This window comes from Musca autumnalis, unplaced genomic scaffold (assembly GCF_047663935.1).
Source record: "Musca autumnalis isolate F117 unplaced genomic scaffold, ASM4766393v1 scaffold_5, whole genome shotgun sequence".
NCBI classification, from domain to species: domain Eukaryota; kingdom Metazoa; phylum Arthropoda; class Insecta; order Diptera; family Muscidae; genus Musca; species Musca autumnalis.
Window position 1 is genome coordinate 48,895,221 of NW_027412088.1, and position 20,667 is coordinate 48,915,887.

Here is a 20,667-nt window from a genome sequence, read left to right on the forward strand (position 1 = left end):
TCATCTGCTACTAGAATTGAATAAAAAAGCTCTTGAAAAACATTAAATAAATTCATTTCTTATCATTTAATTACCCTAACCAAGAAAGTCGAAAAACAAACTTCCATAAATTGATCTTTTAGTTAAGTTTTTTTACAATGAATTGGCATTTTTACCGCTTTCAATACTTAAATGTTATACTGGGCTGATATTGCTTTGAAATTGAAGATTAATTCACTATTCAATTACAAAATTGTTCTATACGTTTTCCCTAAAATAATCCGATTTATTTGACATTTCTTTAAGTTTGAATTACTTTGAAAACATTTCTTAAAAAATAACTAGTTATAAGATTAAGAGAAAGTGTTTTAAAAAGATATTCAGTTGTTGATTGCAAGAAGTTTCGACGCATTCTTCATCCGATACCAGTTTCAAGATGCTTCTTATGCTTTCTTCATTCGATACACGCTTTCAATTTATTTTATAGGTTTAGTTTGCCATTCATGACGCTCGATATTGAACAATAACAGCTCCAACATACATTTATATTAAGTGTCTTGGTTTATTACGTTATTTAATTTTATTAACAACTTTTATTGGCTAACACGAGCGATTGCTTGTGTTGAAATAAATATACTTGCCAAAAATAAACATTGGAATTTCTACAAATTCTAAAAATGCCAAGAGTGAACATTTTTATTGGATGAGGATGAGAATATGTGTGTTTGATAACTTTCCCACCAATATTTGCTCGGAAACTTTCTGTATGATAGAACAAAATCCCAGCAATAATTTGGGGCCATACGAACCAAATAACCCATACTTGATGAGAAAAAAATCTTTACAAAATCCACGTTTTGTGGTCAAAAGGTAGATTGAATAAATTCTTTAAAAAATCCACGTTTTGTGGTTAAAAGGTAGATGGAAAAAATTCTTTAAAAAAACATGTTTTGTGGTCAAAAGGTAGATGGAAAAAATTATTAAAAAAATCCACGTTTTGTGGTCAAAAAGTAGATGGAAAAAATTCTTTAAAAATCCACGTTTTGTGGTTAAAAGGTAGATGGAAACAATTCTTTAAAAAATACACGTTTTGTGGTCAAAAGATAGATGGAAAAATTTCTTTAAAATATCCACGTTTTGTGGTCAAAAGGTAGATGGAAAAAATTCTTTAAAAAATCCACGTTTTGTGGTCGAAAGGTAGATGGAAAAAATTCTTTAAAAAATCCACGTTTTGTGGTCAAAAGGTAGATGGAAAAAATTCTTTAAAAAATCCACGTTTTGTGGTAAAAAGGTGGATTGAAAAAAATCTTTAAAAAATCCACGTTTTGTGGTCACAAGGTAGATGGAAAAAAATCTTTAAAAAAATCCACGTTTTGTGGTCGAAAGGTGTATGAAAAATTTCTTTAAAAAATCCACGTTTTGTGGTCGAAAGGTAGATGGAAAAATTCTTTAAAAAATCCACGTTTTGTGGTCAAAAGGTAGATGGAAAAAATTCTTTAAAAAAATCCACGTTTTGTGGTCAAAAGGTAGATGGAAAAAATGCTTTAAAAAATTCACGATTTGTGGTCGAAAAGTTGATAAAAAATTCTTTTAAAAATTTAAATGTTTATGGTCAAAAGGTAGATGGAAAAAATTCCTAAAAAAATCCACGTTTTGTGGTCAAAAGGTAGATGGAAAAATTCTTTAAAAAATCCACGTTTTGTGGTCAAAAGGTAGATGGAAAAATTCTTTAAAAAATCCGCGTTTTGTGGTCAAAAGGTAGATGGAAAAAATTCTTTAAAAAATCCATGTTTTGTGGTCGAAAGTTAGATGGAAAAAATTCTTTAAAAAATCCACGTTTTGTGGCCAAAAGGTAGATGGAAAAAATTCTTTAAAAAATCCACGTTTTGTGGCCAAAATGTAGATGGAAAAAATTCTTTAAAAAATCCACGTTTTGTGGCCAAAAGGTAGATGGAAAAAATTCTTTAAAAAATCCACCTTTTGTGGTCAAAAGGTAGATGGACAAAATTCTTTAAAAAATCCACGTTTTGTGGTCAAAAGGTAGATGGAAAAAATTCTTTAAAAAATCCACGTTTTGTGGTCGAAAGGTAGATGGAACAAATTCTTTAAAAAATCCAAGTTTTGTGCTCGAAAGGTAGATGTAAAAAATTCTTTAAAAAATCCAAGTTTTGTGGTCAAAAGGTAGATGGAAAAATTCTTTAAAAAATCCACGTTTTGTGGCCAAAAGGTAGATGGAAAAAAATTCTTTAAAAAATCCACGTTTTGTGGTCGAAAAATTGATGAAAAAATCTTTAAAAAATCCACGTTTTGTGGTCAAAAGGTAGATGGAAAAAAATTCTTTAAAAAATCCAAGTTTTGTGGTCGAAAGGAAGATGGAAAAAATTCTTTAAAAAATCCACGTTTTGTGGTCGAAAGGTAGATGGAAAAAAATTCTTTAAAAAATCCAAGTTTTGTGGTCGAAAGGAAGATGAAAAAAATTCCTTAAAAATCCACGTTTTGTGGTCGAAAGGTAGATGGAAAAAAATCTTTAAAAAATCCACGTTTTTCGGTCGAAAGGTAGATGGAAAAACATCTTTAAAAAATCCACGTTTTGTGGTCGAAAGGTAGATGGAACAAATTCTTTAAAAAATCCAAGTTTTGTGCTCGAAAGGTAGATGGAACAAATTCTTTAAAAAATCCAAGTTTTGTGGTCGAAAGGTAGATGGAAAAAATTCTTTAAAAAATCCACGTTTTGTGGTCAAAAGGTAGATGGAAAAAATTCTTTAAAAAATCCACGTTTTGTGGTCAAAAGGTAGATGGAAAAAATTCTTTAAAAAATCCACGTTTTGTGGTCAAAAGGTAGATGGAAAAATTCTTTAAAAAATCCACGTTTTGTGGTCAAAAGGTAGATGGAAAAAATTCTTTAAAAATCCACGTTTTGTGGTCAAAAGGTAGATGGAAAAAATTCTTTAAAAAATCCTCGTTTTGTGGTCAAAAGGTAGATGGAAAAAATTCTTTAAAAAATCCACGATTTGTGGTCAAAAGGTAGATGGAAAAAATTCTTTAAAAAATCCACGTTTTGTGGTCAAAAGGTAGATGGAAAAAATTCTTTAAAAAATCCACGTTTTGTGGTCAAAAGGTAGATGGAAAAATTCTTTAAAAAATCCACGTTTTGTGGTCAAAAGGTAGATGGAAAAAATTCTTTAAAAATCCACGTTTTGTGGTCAAAAGGTAGATGGAAAAAATTCTTTAAAAAATCCTCGTTTTGTGGTCAAAAGGTAGATGGAAAAAATTCTTTAAAAAATCCACGATTTGTGGTCAAAAGGTAGATGGAAAAAATTCTTTAAAAAATCCACGTTTTGTGGTCAAAAGGTAGATGGAAAAATTCTTTAAAAAATCCACGTTTTGTGGTCGAAAAATTGATGAAAAAATCTTTAAAAAAATCCACGTTTTGTGGTCAAAAGGTAGATGGAAAAAATTCTTTAAAAAATCCACGTTTTGTGGTCAAAAGGTAGATGGAAAAAATTCTTTAAAAAATCCACGTTTTGTGGTCAAAAGGTAGATGGAAAAAATTCTTTAAAAAATCCACGTTTTGTGGTCAAAAGGTAGATGGAAAAAATTCTTTAAAAAATCCACGTTTTGTGGTCAAAAGGTAGATGGAAAAAATTCTTTAAAAAATCCACGTTTTGTGGTCAAAAGGTAGATGGAAAAAATTCTTTCAAAATCCACGTTTTGTGGTCAAAAGGTAGATGGAAAAAATTCTTTAAAAAATCCACGTTTTGTGGTCAAAAGGTAGATGGAAAAAATTCTTTAAAAATCCACGTTTTGTGGTCAAAAGGTAGATGGAAAAAATTCTTTAAAAAATCCATGTTTTGTGGTCAAAAGGTAGATGGAAAAAATTCTTTAAAAAATCCACGTTTTGTGGTCAAAAGGTAGATGGAAAAAATTCTTTAAAAAATCCACGTTTTGTGGTCAAAAGGTAGATGGAAAAAATTCTTTAAAAAAATCCACGTTTTGTGGTCAAAAGGTAGATGGAAAAAATTCTTTAAAAAATCCACGTTTTGTGGTCAAAAGGTAGATGGAAAAAATTCTTTAAAATATCCACGATTTGTGGTCGAAAGGTAGATGGAAAAAATTCTTTAAAAAATCCACGTTTTGTGGTCAAAAGGTAGATCTTTAAAAAATCCACGTTTTGTGGTCAAAAGGTAGATCTTTAAAAAATCCACGTTTTGTGGTCAAAAGGTAGATCTTTAAAAAATCCACGTTTTGTGGTCAAAAGGTAGATGGAAAAAATTCTTTAAAAAATCCACGTTTTGTGGTCAAAAGGTAGATGGAAAAAATTCTTTAAAAAATCCACGTTTTGTGGTCAAAAGGTAGATGGAAAAAAATCTTTAAAAAATCCACGATTTGTGGTCGAAAGGTAGATGGAAAAAATTCTTTAAAAAATCCACGTTTTGTGGTCAAAAGGTAGATGGAAAAAATTCTTTAAAAAATCCACGTTTTGTGGCCGAAAGGTAGATGGAAAAAATTCTTTAAAAAATCCACGTTTTGTGGTCAAAAGGTAGATGGAAAAAATTCTTTAAAAAATCCACGTTTTGTGGTCAAAAGGTAGATGGAAAAAATTCTTTAAAAAATCCACGTTTTGTGGTCAAAAGGTAGATGGAAAAAATTCTTTAAAAAATCCTCGTTTTGTGGTCAAAAGGTAGATGGAAAAAATTCTTTAAAAAATCCACGATTTGTGGTCAAAAGGTAGATGGAAAAAATTCTTTAAAAAATCCACGTTTTGTGGTCAAAAGGTAGATTGAAAAATTCTTTAAAAAATCCACGTTTTGTGGTCAAAAGGTAGATGGAAAAATTCTTTAAAAAATCCACGTTTTGTGGTCAAAAGGTAGATGGAAAAAATTCTTTAAAAAATCCACGTTTTGTGGTCAAAAGGTAGATGGAAAAAAATCTTTAAAAAATCCACGATTTGTGGTCGAAAGGTAGATGGAAAAAATTCTTTAAAAAATCCACGATTTGTGGTCAAAAGGTAGATGGAAAAAATTCTTTAAAAAATCCACGTTTTGTGGTCAAAAGGTAGATGGAAAAATTCTTTAAAAAATCCACTTTTTGTGGTCGAAAAATTGATGAAAAAATCTTTAAAAAATCCACGTTTTGTGGTCAAAAGGTAGATGAAAAAAAATTCTGTAAAAAAATCAGGTTTTGTGGAAAAAATTCTTTAAAAAATCCACGTTTTGTGGTCAAAAGGTAGATGGAAAAAATTCTTTAAAAAATCCACGTTTTGTGGTCAAAAGGTAGATGGAAAAATTCTTTAAAAAATCCACGTTTTGTGGTCAAAAGGTAGATGGAAAAAATTCTTTAAAAATCCACGTTTTGTGGTCAAAAGGTAGATGGAAAAAATTCTTTAAAAAATCCTCGTTTTGTGGTCAAAAGGTAGATGGAAAAAATTCTTTAAAAAATCCACGATTTGTGGTCAAAAGGTAGATGGAAAAAATTCTTTAAAAAATTCACGTTTTGTGGTCAAAAGGTAGATGAAAAAATCTTTAAAAAATCCACGTTTTGTGGTCAAAAGGTAGATGAAAAAAAATTCTGTAAAAAAATCAGGTTTTGTGGAAAAAATTCTTTAAAAAATCCACGTTTTGTGGTCAAAAGGTAGATGGAAAAAATTCTTTAAAAAATCCACGTTTTGTGGTCAAAAGGTAGATGGAAAAAATTCTTTAAAAAATCCACGATTTGTGGTCAAAAGGTAGATGGAAAAAATTCTTTAAAAAATCCACGTTTTGTGGTCAAAAGGTAGATGGAAAAATTCTTTAAAAAATCTACGTTTTGTGGTCAAAAGGTAGATGGAAAAAATTCTTTAAAAAATCCACGATTTGTGGTCAAAAGGTAGATGGAAAAAATTCTTTAAAAAATCCTCGTTTTGTGGTCAAAAGGTAGATGGAAAAATTCTTTAAAAAATCCACGTTTTGTGGTCGAAAAATTGATGAAAAAATCTTTAAAAAAATCCACGTTTTGTGGTCAAAAGGTAGATGGAAAAAATTCTTTAAAAAATCCACGTTTTGTGGTCAAAAGGTAGATGGAAAAAATTCTTTAAAAAATCCAGGTTTGTGGTCAAAAGGTAGATGGAAAAAATTCTTTAAAAAATCCACGTTTTGTGGTCAAAAGGTAGATGGAAAAAATTCTTTAAAAAATCCACGTTTTGTGGTCAAAAGGTAGATGGAAAAAATTCTTTAAAAAATCCACGTTTTGTGGTCAAAAGGTAGATGGAAAAAATTCTTTAAAAAATCCACGTTTTGTGGTCAAAAGGTAGATGGAAAAAATTCTTTAAAAAATCCACGTTTTGTGGTCAAAAGGTAGATGGAAAAAATTCTTTAAAAATCCACGTTTTGTGGTCAAAAGGTAGATGGAAAAAATTCTTTAAAAAATCCATGTTTTGTGGTCAAAAGGTAGATGGAAAAAATTTTTTAAAAAATCCACGTTTTGTGGTCAAAAGGTAGATGGAAAAAATTCTTTAAAAAATCCACGTTTTGTGGTCAAAAGGTAGATGGAAAAAATTCTTTAAAAAAATCCACGTTTTGTGGTCAAAAGGTAGATGGAAAAAATTCTTTAAAAAATCCACGTTTTGTGGTCAAAAGGTAGATGGAAAAAATTCTTTAAAATATCCACGATTTGTGGTCGAAAGGTAGATGGAAAAAATTCTTTAAAAAATCCACGTTTTGTGGTCAAAAGGTAGATGGAAAAAATTCTTTAAAAAATCCACGTTTTGTGGTCAAAAGGTAGATGGAAAAAATTCTTTAAAAAATCCACGTTTTGTGGTCAAAAGGTAGATGGAAAAAATTCTTTAAAAAATCCACGTTTTGTGGTCAAAAGGTAGATGGAAAAAAATCTTTAAAAAATCCACGATTTGTGGTCAAAAGGTAGATGGAAAAAATTCTTTAAAAAATCCACGTTTTGTGGTCAAAAGGTAGATGGAAAAAATTCTTTAAAAAATCCACGTTTTGTGGCCGAAAGGTAGATGGAAAAAATTCTTTAAAAAATCCACGTTTTGTGGTCAAAAGGTAGATGGAAAAAATTCTTTAAAAAATCCACGTTTTGTGGTCAAAAGGTAGATGGAAAAAATTCTTTAAAAAATCCACGTTTTGTGGTCAAAAGGTAGATGGAAAAAATTCTTTAAAAAATCCTCGTTTTGTGGTCAAAAGGTAGATGGAAAAAATTCTTTAAAAAATCCACGATTTGTGGTCAAAAGGTAGATGGAAAAAATTCTTTAAAAAATCCACGTTTTGTGGTCAAAAGGTAGATGGAAAAATTCTTTAAAAAATCCACGTTTTGTGGTCAAAAGGTAGATGGAAAAATTCTTTAAAAAATCCACGTTTTGCGGTCAAAAGGTAGATGGAAAAAATTCTTTAAAAAATCCACGTTTTGTGGTCAAAAGGTAGATGGAAAAAATTCTTTAAAAAATCCACGTTTTGTGGTCGAAAAATTGATGAAAAAATCTTTAAAAATCCACGTTTTGTGGTCAAAAGGTAGATGGAAAAAATTCTTTAAAAAATCCACGATTTGTGGTCAAAAGGTAGATGGAAAAAATTCTTTAAAAAATCCACGTTTTGTGGTCAAAAGGTAGATGGAAAAATTCTTTAAAAAATCCACGTTTTGTGGTCGAAAAATTGATGAAAAAATCTTTAAAAAATCCACGTTTTGTGGTCAAAAGGTAGATGAAAAAAAATTCTGTAAAAAAATCAGGTTTTGTGGAAAAAATTCTTTAAAAAATCCACGTTTTGTGGTCAAAAGGTAGATGGAAAAAATTCTTTAAAAAAATCAGGTTTTGTGGAAAAAATTCTTTAAAAAATCCACGTTTTGTGGTCAAAAGGTAGATGGAAAAAATTCTTTAAAAAATCCACGTTTTGTGGTCAAAAGGTAGATGGAAAAAATTCTTTAAAAAATCCACGTTTTGTGGTCAAAAGGTAGATGGAAAAAATTCTTTAAAAAATCCACGTTTTGTGGTCAAAAGGTAGATGGAAAAAATTCTTTAAAAAATCCTCGTTTTGTGGTCAAAAGGTAGATGGAAAAAATTCTTTAAAAAATCCACGATTTGTGGTCAAAAGGTAGATGGAAAAAATTCTTTAAAAAATCCACGTTTTGTGGTCAACAGGTAGATGGAAAAATTCTTTAAAAAATCCACGTTTTGTGGTCAAAAGGTAGATGGAAAAATTCTTTAAAAAATCCACGTTTTGCGGTCAAAAGGTAGATGGAAAAAATTCTTTAAAAAATCCACGTTTTGTGGTCAAAAGGTAGATGGAAAAAATTCTTTAAAAAATCCACGTTTTGTGGTCAAAAGGTAGATGGAAAAATTCTTTAAAAAATCCACGTTTTGTGGTCGAAAAATTGATGAAAAAATCTTTAAAAATCCACGTTTTGTGGTCAAAAGGTAGATGGAAAAAATTCTTTAAAAAATCCACGATTTGTGGTCAAAAGGTAGATGGAAAAAATTCTTTAAAAAATCCACGTTTTGTGGTCAAAAGGTAGATGGAAAAATTCTTTAAAAAATCCACGTTTTGTGGTCGAAAAATTGATGAAAAAATCTTTAAAAAATCCACGTTTTGTGGTCAAAAGGTAGATGAAAAAAAATTCTGTAAAAAAATCAGGTTTTGTGGAAAAAATTCTTTAAAAAATCCACGTTTTGTGGTCAAAAGGTAGATGGAAAAAATTCTTTAAAAAAATCAGGTTTTGTGGAAAAAATTCTTTAAAAAATCCACGTTTTGTGGTCAAAAGGTAGATGGAAAAATTTTTTTAAAAAAATCAGGTTTTGTGGAAAAAAATTCTTTAAAAAATCCACGTTTTGTGGTCAAAAGGTAGATGGAAAAAATTTTTTAAAAAAATCAGGTTTTGTGGAAAAAAATTCTTTAAAAAATCCACGTTTTGTGGTCAAAAGGTAGATGGAAAAAATCTTTAAAAAAATCCACGTTTTGTGGTCAAAAGGTAGATGGAAAAAATCTTTAAAAAATCCACGTTTTGTGGTCAAAAGGTAGATGGAAAAAAATCTTTAAAAAATCCACGTTTTGTGGTCAAAAGGTAGATGGAAAAAATTTTTAAAAAATCCACGTTTTGTGGTCAAAAGGTAGATGGAAAAAATCTTTAAAAAATCCACGTTTTGTGGTCAAAAGGTAGATGGAAAAATTCTTTAAAAAATCCACGTTTTGTGGTCAAAAGGTAGATGGAAAAAATTTTTTAAAAAAATCAGGTTTTGTGGTCAAAAGGTAGATGGAAAAATTCTTTAAAAAATCCACGTTTTGTGGTCAAAAGGTAGATGGAAAAATTTTTTTAAAAAAATCAGGTTTTGTGGAAAAAATTCTTTAAAAAATCCACGTTTTGTGGTCAAAAGGTAGATGGAAAAAATTCTTTAAAAAATCAGGTTTTGTGGAAAAATTCTTTAAAAAATCCTCGTTTTGTGGTCAAAAGGTAGATGGAAAAAATTCTTTAAAAAATCCACGATTTGTGGTCAAAAGGTAGATGGAAAAAATTCTTTAAAAAATCCACGTTTTGTGGTCAAAAGGTAGATGGAAAAATTCTTTAAAAAATCCACGTTTTGTGGTCAAAAGGTAGATGGAAAAATTCTTTAAAAAATCCACGTTTTGTGGTCAAAAGGTAGATGGAAAAAATTCTTTAAAAAATCCACGTTTTGTGGTCAAAAGGTAGATGGAAAAAATTCTTTAAAAAATCCACGTTTTGTGGTCAAAAGGTAGATGGAAAAAATTCTTTAAAAAATCCACGTTTTGTGGTCAAAAGGTAGATGGAAAAAATTCTTTAAAAAATCCACGTTTTGTGGTCAAAAGGTAGATGGAAAAATTCTTTAAAAAATCCACGTTTTATGGTCGAAAAATTGATGAAAAAATCTTTAAAAAATCCACGTTTTGTGGTCAAAAGGTAGATGGAAAAAATTCTTTAAAAAATCCACGATTTGTGGTCAAAAGGTAGATGGAAAAAATTCTTTAAAAAATCCACGTTTTGTGGTCAAAAGGTAGATGGAAAAATTCTTTAAAAAATCCACGTTTTGTGGTCGAAAAATTGATGAAAAAATCTTTAAAAAATCCACGTTTTGTGGTCAAAAGGTAGATGAAAAAAAATTCTGTAAAAAAATCAGGTTTTGTGGAAAAAATTCTTTAAAAAATCCACGTTTTGTGGTCAAAAGGTAGATGGAAAAATTCTTTAAAAAATCCACGTTTTGTGGTCGAAAAATTGATGAAAAAATCTTTAAAAAATCCACGTTTTGTGGTCAAAAGGTAGATGGAAAAAATTCTTTAAAAAAATCAGGTTTTGTGGAAAAAATTCTTTAAAAAATCCACGTTTTGTGGTCAAAAGGTAGATGGAAAAAATTCTTTAAAAAATCAGGTTTTGTGGAAAAATTCTTTAAAAAATCAGGTTTTGTGGAAAAATTCTTTAAAATCCACGTTTTGTGGTCAAAAGGTAGATGGAAAAAATTCTTTAAAAAAATCAGGTTTTGTGGAAAAAATTCTTTAAAAAATCCACGTTTTGTGGTCGAAAGGTAGATGGAAAAAAACTTTAAAAATCCACGTTTTGTGGTCGAAAGATAGATGGAAAAAATTCTTTAAAAAAATCCACGTTTTGTGGTCGAAAGGTTGATGAAAAAATTATTTTTAAAATTAAAATTTTTGTGGCCAAAAGGTAGATGGAAAAATTCTTTAAAATCCACGTTTTGTGGTCGAAAGGTAGATGGAAAGAATTCTTAAAAAAATCCACGTTTTATGGTCGAAAAGTAGATGGCAAAAATTCGTTAAAAACTCCACATTTTGTGTTCGAAAAATTGATGAAAAAACCTTTAAAAAATCCATGTTTTGTGGTCGAAAGGTTGATAAGGGTAAAGGTTGATTAGGTTATATGGAAACAGGTCACTGATAACCATGCTAAGCGTTGAAATCTACCACATAACGATCACTGCCTCAGTTACGAAAACGCGGAAGAGAAGGAAACGATTTAGTATTTCCTGTTTTCCTGCCCTGCACAAATGCAACGAAGATTTAAAGCTGTAGCAGGTTTTCTGTTCAATATTCCAGGGTTATTCGAAGATGTTGGTTAGGAAAGTTGTATTGTTTTTCTTTTCTTTGGTGTTTATCGTCCATTTTATTATATATTTTAACAATATTTTTTTAAACAAAATTGCTTGTATATATCATCACTTGTCACAAACTTCCATACATATTTAACTGTAATGCAATAATATTATCACTTTTAATTCACATAATTAAGGACCTACTTGTGCCAATGTTAAAGTCTCTTAGTCCTTCGTTTTTAATTTTTATTTAATATTATTTTAATATTGTATCCGAAGTTAAGGCAACGAGAAATAACACCGTACTGCCAAATTAATATAACTATTGTTGGTTTTATCTATAATTGGTATAATTGGCCAAAGCCAACAAACGGGAATATTTTATTAGCTCATGAGTATTTCTTCTTGCTGTTGCTTATAAATATTCCCGTTTATAGGCCCCGATCAATGGTAGGTAGATGTAGCCATGTATATTGAGAATAAGAATAAAATCAGTTTTTAAAATCTACAATGGTAGAGAAAGTTGGATTGTCTTCCGGTTTAATAAACACTTCGTTGCATTGTTATATATATATATATATAATTTTTTCTAGTTTTATGCTATTTGATTAAAATTCGAATAGGGACATAAAAAAGAAATTAAAGGTGCATTTAATTTCTACGACAAATGGTTAACAAATGCTACGTTGAAATTTTATGCGAATATTTTATTTTTCAATTGTTTCTTAGTGGGTCTTTTGCCTAAATTTCTAAAAATAATAAAATTGCGTTTTTTTTTAATTTGCTCGCGATTAATGCAATCAATCGTCATGAAGATTAATTTACATATGAATAAAAAAAAATAAAAGTTGCAACTTTATAAAAACGTGTTTGCTACATCATGTCAGTGGAAAGTTATCCGTTCCTGTTTATTTTGTAGTCTAACATCAATGACGGACAAAATAATATGTGTGACTGTAGTATTTGTGCCATGAATCGGCGCTAGAGTACTGCTTTGTTCATAGCTGCTAACATACATATATCAACTCCATTTAAAGTCTACCTATCTTTCGTGGCGGATTTTCTGGATTTGTTATGAATATTACTTACTTACTTAGCTGGCCCATTACAGAACATTTGTTCCATAGCACAGTGTCCGATCTTCCAAAAAACCTGGCCAAAAATCGAAAAAAAAATTTTTCAATTTACACTAAAAAGGGTCGGATATTGTTTATAGGATCCCAGTGCCTGTAGTTACGAAAAAATATATACATTTCTTGTTTAATAAGTGGGTATAAATGCAGGTCGAAGTGACCCTATTTGGAATTTGTTTTTTTTAATGTTTGAGTTGTTTATAAATCTATGACAATATGCAAAATAAACAACGATTATTAAATATTTTCTTTTTGTACTTGTAATGAAAGGTATATGAAACGTATTTAAGATGTTCAGTGTCGCCAATGAATTGTGCGTTCTTTCATAATTGATGTCCGTACTTGTTATTTTTTTTTTCAAGATCAATTTTCACAATAAATTATGAAAATAACTGTGTGTAAGATCGAGTTGGGCCGTGTAATTTATCATTTCATTAAAAAGGAAGGGTTTTTTACCAATTTCCATCGAAACATCCTGCACATATTTGCACTTTTTGTTTTTATGTGATATTTTGTCTTGCAGGTATGTACAGATTTTATTTCATTCAGAATGTCAGAATATAGTATAGGGTCACTTTCTGGCGTTTGGATATAATTTGGAGTTTTGTTATATTCTAAGACCTATAGTAAAATTTTATGGCGAACAAATTTCTAGAATATTTTGGTATTTCTAGAATATTTTTGGTGATCTTATATTATATATTTTTATATATATTATATATATTTATATTATATATTTTGGTATTTCTAGAATATTTTTGGTGATCTTAACTCAAATATTTCCAAAACTGTAGAAATGGTGGAAGCTTGCAACCCTGTTTTAGTTTCTTGGTTTTTTGGCAAAATTGATACCGATATTTTCTTAGTATGTAATGCAAATAGAGATTTCTTTTCTTTGGTAACTTATAGTGAAATTTAGCAGAGAACATTTTTGTCTTTGACCGCATTCTTCTAAAATGATGCTTTGTATGACAATTTTGCCAAAACTCACATGAAGTACGCCCTTAACCCTAAAATGTGTTTATAATTTTGCATTTTTCTGGAGTTTAGGTAAGGTATAGAGTTTTGGTATATTCTAGGGCCCAAGTAAAAATTTATGGCGAACAAATTTGTAGAATATTTTGATCGGATAAGATCACATTTTATAGGAGGAGGGACCAAAAAGACCCCTTAAATGACCGCCTGAGGGTTAAACAATATCAAAAATGTAATCAGCGGCCCGAAAAACATAAGAACCAAAGGTTGGGTCAAAATCCATTCATTTTTAGAGTTTTGGCCAGGTTTTTCGGAAAATCGGACACTGTGCATAGACCGAACTAAGAAATGATATCCATTTCTCTATGTCTATTGCTTCGCTTTCTGGATTACCGCGCCTTGTCATATCTTCATCCAGTTGCTTGCGCCATCTATTCTTTGGCCTGCCAATTCTGCGTGCGCCGCCATGTGGCATGTATTTTTACGCCTTTTTAGCGGTTTCATCATCGCTCATTCTTATGATATGGCCTAGCCAACGCAATCGTTGCATCTCGATATGTTTATGTATACTGATGTCGTTGTATAGCAGATACAGCTCGTGGTTCATGCGACGTCGATATTGACCGTCAACGCAGATTGGTCCGTAGATCTTTCGACGAATTTTTCTCTCAAACACACAAAGCTCTGCCTTGTCTGCTTGCGCAAGTACCCAGGCTTCGGAGCCATACATCAGCACGGGTAGTATCAGTGTATTGTAAAGCGTTATTTTTGTTTGACGAGTTGTGGCTTTGTTTTTAAAGTTCTTACTTAAGCCAAAATAGCATCTGTTGGCCAAAACAATTCTTCTTTTTATTTCACAACTGATGTTGTTTGTTGTGTTTACGGCGGCGCCGAGGTAGACGAAGTCTTTTACTACCTCAATATTATAGGTACCAACTTCCACAGTCGGTCCGAGCTCAATGGACGCATTTCGCGTCGACACCATCAGCTTGGTTTTCTCGCCGTTTACCGCCAGACCCACTTTAGCAGATCCTCCTTCGACTTTCATAAAGGTATCGGTTACTTCTTTTACTGATCGTCCCATGATGTCTATATCATCAGTATAAGCAAGTAACATGTGGCTATTGGTGTAGATTGTGATTTGCCTCTCGTTTAACCTTTTCCAGCAGAATGTTGAAGAGATCACACGAAAGGCTGTCTCCTTGTCTGAAACCTCTCTTGGTACAAAACTCTTCGGAGAGGTTCTTTCCTATTTTAACTGAAGATCTCGTGTCAGTTAAAGTCATTTTACAAAGCCGGATGAGCTTTGCGGGGATACCAAATTCAGACATGGCTTGGAATACCTTTGAACGCAGCGGGCTGCTTTATACACGCAGAGAAAAAAATTTTTTCGCTTTTGTTGGAACAAAAACATCTGTTTTGGTTCCAAAAATGTATTTGTTTTGTTCAAACATTGTAATCCAAATCCAAAAATACCATCTTTTGTTCCAAACATAGAAAACAAAAACAACTTTCGAATTTCCGCAATATTGTAAAAATCGTTAACAATACCGATTGTAGGAACTATCATAATCTAATTTTGTTTACAAAAAGTATTGTCAACCCAGAAAACCAGCCCAGAAATTTTTGATTTGAGTGTATATACTTCTCATATACACTTTTCACATAACTTGGATATAAATGTCGCGTATAATATTGCAATCATTGATGAACACAATACATGGTTTGCTGCATTGGCTGACAACAAAGACAAACAAAAAGCCACAAGCACCCACCACAACATAAGGGATAATTAAACACCATAACAAACTCCGGTATAACACCAAACCTCAAAGCACAATGAAGATAGAAGAATGAAACAAAACAGAAACAAATAAAAACAAGAGTCTCATTGTTGGTATACATACACACAAAAACAAAGATAAAGGCATCATGTCATACAAACAAAACTCACCATAATTGTTTTTTTCAACACGGCATCGAATAGCGAGAGAAGAGAAAAAATTGTCGAAGAAAAGAGAGAACTATTGTCCAGTTGACAAAAACTATTTTTGGATTTAACAAAACCCAATTGTTGGAATCACAATACTACATTTGGAATTTAACAATATCTTTACAATACATATTTTGCTCTTCGAATATTGTTGGATCAATCATATTTTTTTCTCTGCGTGTAATCGACTGTTGGGTCTTCTCCAGGATTTGTCGCAGGGTAAATATCTGGTCAATGGTGGACTTGCCAGGTCTAAAGCCGCATTGGTATGGTCCAATTATCTCGTTGACCATAGGCTTTAGTCGTTCGCACAATATCCCTGACACGATCTTGTATGCAATCGGGAGTAGACTTATGCCCCTTTAGTTTGAGAATACAGTCTTATCTCTTTTCTTGTGGACGGGGCACAGGATACTCCGGTTCCAATCGTCGGGTACTCGATCTTCCTGCCAGGTGGTGCTAACTAGCTGATGAATACACCTTATCAGCGTGTCGCCTCCGGTTTTAAACAGTTCGGATGGTAAGTCATCGGCTCCTGCTGCTTTATTATTCTTCAGCCGGTTAATTGCTGTTTTTACTTCATCTTGGTTGGGCGGTATGCATTCTATACCATCTTCTGGGATTGGATCTGTGGTATCTTCGCCGTCTTCGCTACCATCGGATACCAACAATTTGGAGAAATGTTTTCCTGAGCACACTGTCTGTATCAGTTACCAAATTACCTTGCTGGTCTCTACAGGAGGATGTGCCTGTATCAAACAGAGATGGTCTGTATGACGACTTTTCAGGTTTTCGACGGTCAGAAAGGTGTAAACGTCGAAAACGTCATATACCCGTAGAAAACGTATAAAAAGTAGTAAACGTCATAAACCTCAAAAAATGTGTGTTACCATCATATTTTTCACTTAATATTAATTTTGCAAAACTGTCTGTGTTATTGAAGGGCCTTCGTACCTTTTTTGAAAATAACAGCATATTTTTATTAATATTTTAATGTTTAAAATAACTAAAATAATTGAATGAATTGTATTACGCACTTAGCACGCCATCTACAGTATATTTCGAACACTACCACTGCTTTACATATCTCTAAAACCACACGGTAAAAAGTTGGAGGATGAAGGAAATCCTTCACCCAAGCTCCTCTCGCCGAAAAGCTGTGAAAGTTTCGCATGAAAGTTTCAACGTGTGGCTTTTGAGTATGATTCAAAGAATTTACGGGTGAAGTAATAAACAAACATATGTATAATGTCCATATAATCTAAAAATATATATGTATATATAAAATGTATACAAATATTAGAGTGAAATCTTTTTATGCCTGTTTTTTAATATAATAGGATCTCAAATGAAATAATTAAATGAGGTATATTATGTAAAAACATCGATTTTTGGTTATAAAATTAGTTTGTTTATTCTGTCAAAAACCTTGTTTTTTGGCTAGGTTTACGACGTTTCCGACGTATGTAATATACGTCAGAAATGTATGTCAGATACGTCATTATTGCAGACAGACCATCTCTGGTATCAAAGCCATCAGTTTCATGTTTCACTCTTTGGTAGAACTTTCGGACTTCATTCTGGCTCCTTTAGATCTCGATTTCACACTCCCGTCTTTCCATTTTTCTCTTTTTCCTGCGGGAAAGTCGCTTCTCCTCTCTCCTTTTCTCCCGATACCTCTCTCGTGCGCTACGCGTTGCTACTGATTGTAGAGTAGCCCTTTATGCCGATTTTTTCTCTTCGGTAGCAGCACGACAATCCAGGTCATACCATGGATTCCTTGGTGGAGGTCTCTGGTATCCAAGTATGGATTTTGCGGCTGTTTGCATGGAGTCGCAAATACTTTGCCATTGTGCTGATATGTTATCGGGACGAGGTCTGCTTTCATTAAGCTATTGGACAAATTGAGTGGAATATGCTGTGACTATCTGTTGTGATTGCAGCTTACCGATGTCCAACTTCCGCGTTGTATCTGTTCGTGCTTTATTTGCAACGTTTAGACGGGTACGTACCTTTGCTGCAACAAGGTAGTGGTCTGAATCTATGTTTGCTCCTCGGAACGATCGTACATCCAACACGCTCGATGAATGTCTTCCATCTATCACTACATGATCAATTTGATTTCTTGTTCTTTGATCTGGTGGCAGCCAGGTGCCCTTATGAATATCGAGATGCTTAAATCTAATACTGCTACCATGTTTTTTTGCAGCTGCAAAGTCTATCAGCCTCATACCATTGTCAGATGTTTCACTGTGGAGACTGAATTTCCCGACTGTTGGGCCAAAGATATTCTCCTTGCGAATTTTGGCATTAAAATCGCTTAGCATAATTTTAATATCATGGGCAGGGCAACGGTCATAAGTTTCTTCTAAGCGCTCGTAAAATATATCTTTGGTCTGTTCGTCCTTATCTTCAGTGGTAGCATGAACGCAAATAAAGCTGATGTTGAAGAATTTTGCTTTTAATCGAATTGCAGCGAGTCGTTCATTCACTGGGGTGAAGCTGGAGACCAGATGTTTTAACCTCCGACCAACTACAAATCCGCAACCAAACTCATGCTTTGTGTCATGGCAGCTATAATACAGTGCGTCACCTTTGGGTGTTGTTGTGACGCCTTTCCCAATCCATCATATTTCCTGTATGGCAGTAATATCGGCCTTGTACTTTTTCAAGTACATCTGCCAATGCGTAAACTGCACCATCTCTATAAAGAGTGCGAACACTCCAGGTGCAGATTCGCAGATCATGGTCCTTAAAACGTTTGTGGGGGTCGTCAACTTTTGAGGGATTTGTTGTTCTTTTCTTTTGTTTTTTCATAGTAGGCTGCTTTTTCTAGGGGACGGTTAGTAACCCGACGCCCAAACCCATGTTTTTAATGTTCTTATGGGTGAACGAGCGGCACATGTTACCTCACTACCTTTAACGGGTGTTAAAGGCAGCTACCCCAGGTGACACCACGGGGAGGTCAGTGTCCACTTGAGATGAAAGAGGGACCAAGATAAATCCTGGACTTTGCCATGTTAAAGCCGGTCAGGACCGTTCCTTGGTATCTTTCATCCCCTACGTCAATGCGTTACAAATAACATCCAAACCACTGAGATTTTTGATCCAACACAAAGACACCAATTGTAGCTAAGACAATAGTTAAGAACTCTCTAGTACATCGCAAAAGCATTGGAACGCTCCTTCAGGTAGTTATGGCCTCGAGAAGGTGCACATTTTTCGGAAAATATCGATAAATGACACTGTGCTACAAAATGGGACTCAAAGTCAGTGTGTGGAAAATTCCTTGTGGTGATGAAAGCCCTTAGTGAGTGTACTAAGAACCCAAAAGGAAATGTTCACCATAGGTCAAGTTTCCGAGGTATCGCGTGGTTAATGGTTTAATTGTAGCTTTATTTTGAGATTATATGTCTTCAGTCAAATCGAATGGTGAATCTTTTTGTAGAATATTTCATTTCTCTAACTCAACTCCTTCCATGTCCTTTTCGTCCTTTATTTTTTGAACCATAGTAAAAGTACCACAAGACGAGATTTTACAACATCCAAATATTCTGCAAAAATGTTGTTCAGAAGATTTTAGGTACGGTTCTCATTGATGACCAATCGATATTTCCCCGTTTTCATAGTCCTTTTTGACATTTACCCGGTTTTCGTTTCCGTGCGGAGTTATTTTGTCCACTTTTTTCTCCCATCGGACGCCTCCCCAGGTGTTGGATAGGGGAACGCTCATCAGATATGATGGGTACCGCAAAAATAAAATATGCGGTGTGAACCAAAAAAAAAAAAAAAAAACAAAGGAAGAAGGCAGCGTCTGACCAAGATTTGGCGGCAGCAAACAGCATCTGTACTCCATGGGAGCGGCTGAATATATAGACGGAAAACAATAAACCCTTCAGAAGGCAACGGGAAACCACTGAAGTATTTTCCCTTGAAAATTATACAATATGGAAACAACAACAGAAAACACACGGCCCTCAATCTCCGGTGAGAGGGTGCTAAGAATCCCCGGAGGTAAAACAAAACAGAAAATAAAGATAGGAACATGGAATATTAGAAGTCTATACGAAACTGGAAAGCTGAATAACACCATAAGCGAAATGAACAGATTAAATATATGTAGATATACTTGGAGTGAGTGAAACATGGTGGACAGGATGTGGAGATTTTAAATCAGAAAACACTAGAGTGTTCCATTCTGGAAATAGAGAAGGACATCATAGAAAAGGAGTGGCGATTATAACTAAAAATCATATAGGCGAATGTGTAATGGGATATGCCCCGAAGTCAGACAGAACAATGATGATAAAAATCAATGCTAAACCTCTTAATATGAATATAATACAGGTTTACGCACCTACACATGACTCCAGTTCGGACGAAATTGAAGAATTTTACGCTGAAATTGATGAATTAATAAAAATGACCAAACCTCATGAGAGACTTCAATGCAAAAGTTGGGAAGGACGAAGTAATAGGAATTACTGGAAAACATGGACTCGGAGTTCGAAACGAAAGAGGTGACAGACTTGTGCAATTCTGCCAAGAACAACATCTTAAAATAACAAATACCCTATTTCACCTGCATCCTAGAAGTTTGTACACTTGGAGATCACCGCAAGACAATCGCGAAAATATTGTAAGAAACCAGATTGATTACATACTTATAAATAGACGCTATTGTTCATGTGTCACAAAATGCACAACGTGTCCTGGAGCGGATGTTCCCTTGGACCACAATCTTTTAGTTCTTAACCTCCGTACTAAATTAGCAGTTATAAGGCGAAAAACTAAAAAATCTAGAATTGATCTGCAAAAAATGAAAGACCCAAACGTGAAAGGGATATTAAAGCGCAAATTAATTACAAACTTGAGGTAATAAACAGTGATGATCTAGAAAATTTATGGGATAAGCTCAAAACAAACATCACCACCACCACAAAGGAATGTCTAGGAAATACGAATAGAACCTCCAAAGGAAAATGGATCACGAACCAAATAAAGGAACTGCGGGAACAGCGAAGCCGATACAAAAATATCAACTACGAAATGTATTGGGAAATAAATAAGGAAATACGAACTGCTACAAGGGCTGCAAAAACCGATCTACTTAATAAAAAATGCCAAGAAATTGAATCACTACAGAACCTGAATGATCATTTTAACCTTCACAAAAAAACTAAAGGAAGCAGCTGGAGTCTATAAGCAGACTTCTACAACAATATTACTTGACGAAAATAATAAAGCCATTTTTGAGATATCAGACAAGAAAAGGCTATGGAAAAATTATGTAATCAGATTATTTAATGATGAAGGAAGAACCCCACATGAAGAAATACAAATCAATCTGACTGGGACACAGATAACTAAGAACGAGGTAGAATACGCACTCAACGCTCTTAAGGAGAATAAAGCATCAGGCCCTGACGAAATTCCCTCAGAGCTACTGAAATTGATAGATGGAGATAATATAAACCTACTCGTAAAACTCTTAATCACGTATATGATACTGGAAAATACCCGTTAAATCAAGGTTCATTACT

The 20,667-nt window shown here is 32.9% G+C and overlaps 1 protein-coding gene across 1 annotated transcript in view; it reads right to left on the reverse strand.

Annotated features, from left to right (window-relative positions):
* The window catches only part of LOC141404628 (fatty acyl-CoA reductase 1-like), a 382,118-nt gene that overhangs the window by 77,544 nt on the left and 283,907 nt on the right, over positions 1–20,667 (reverse strand). The gene's annotated exons all lie outside the window — the stretch shown is intronic.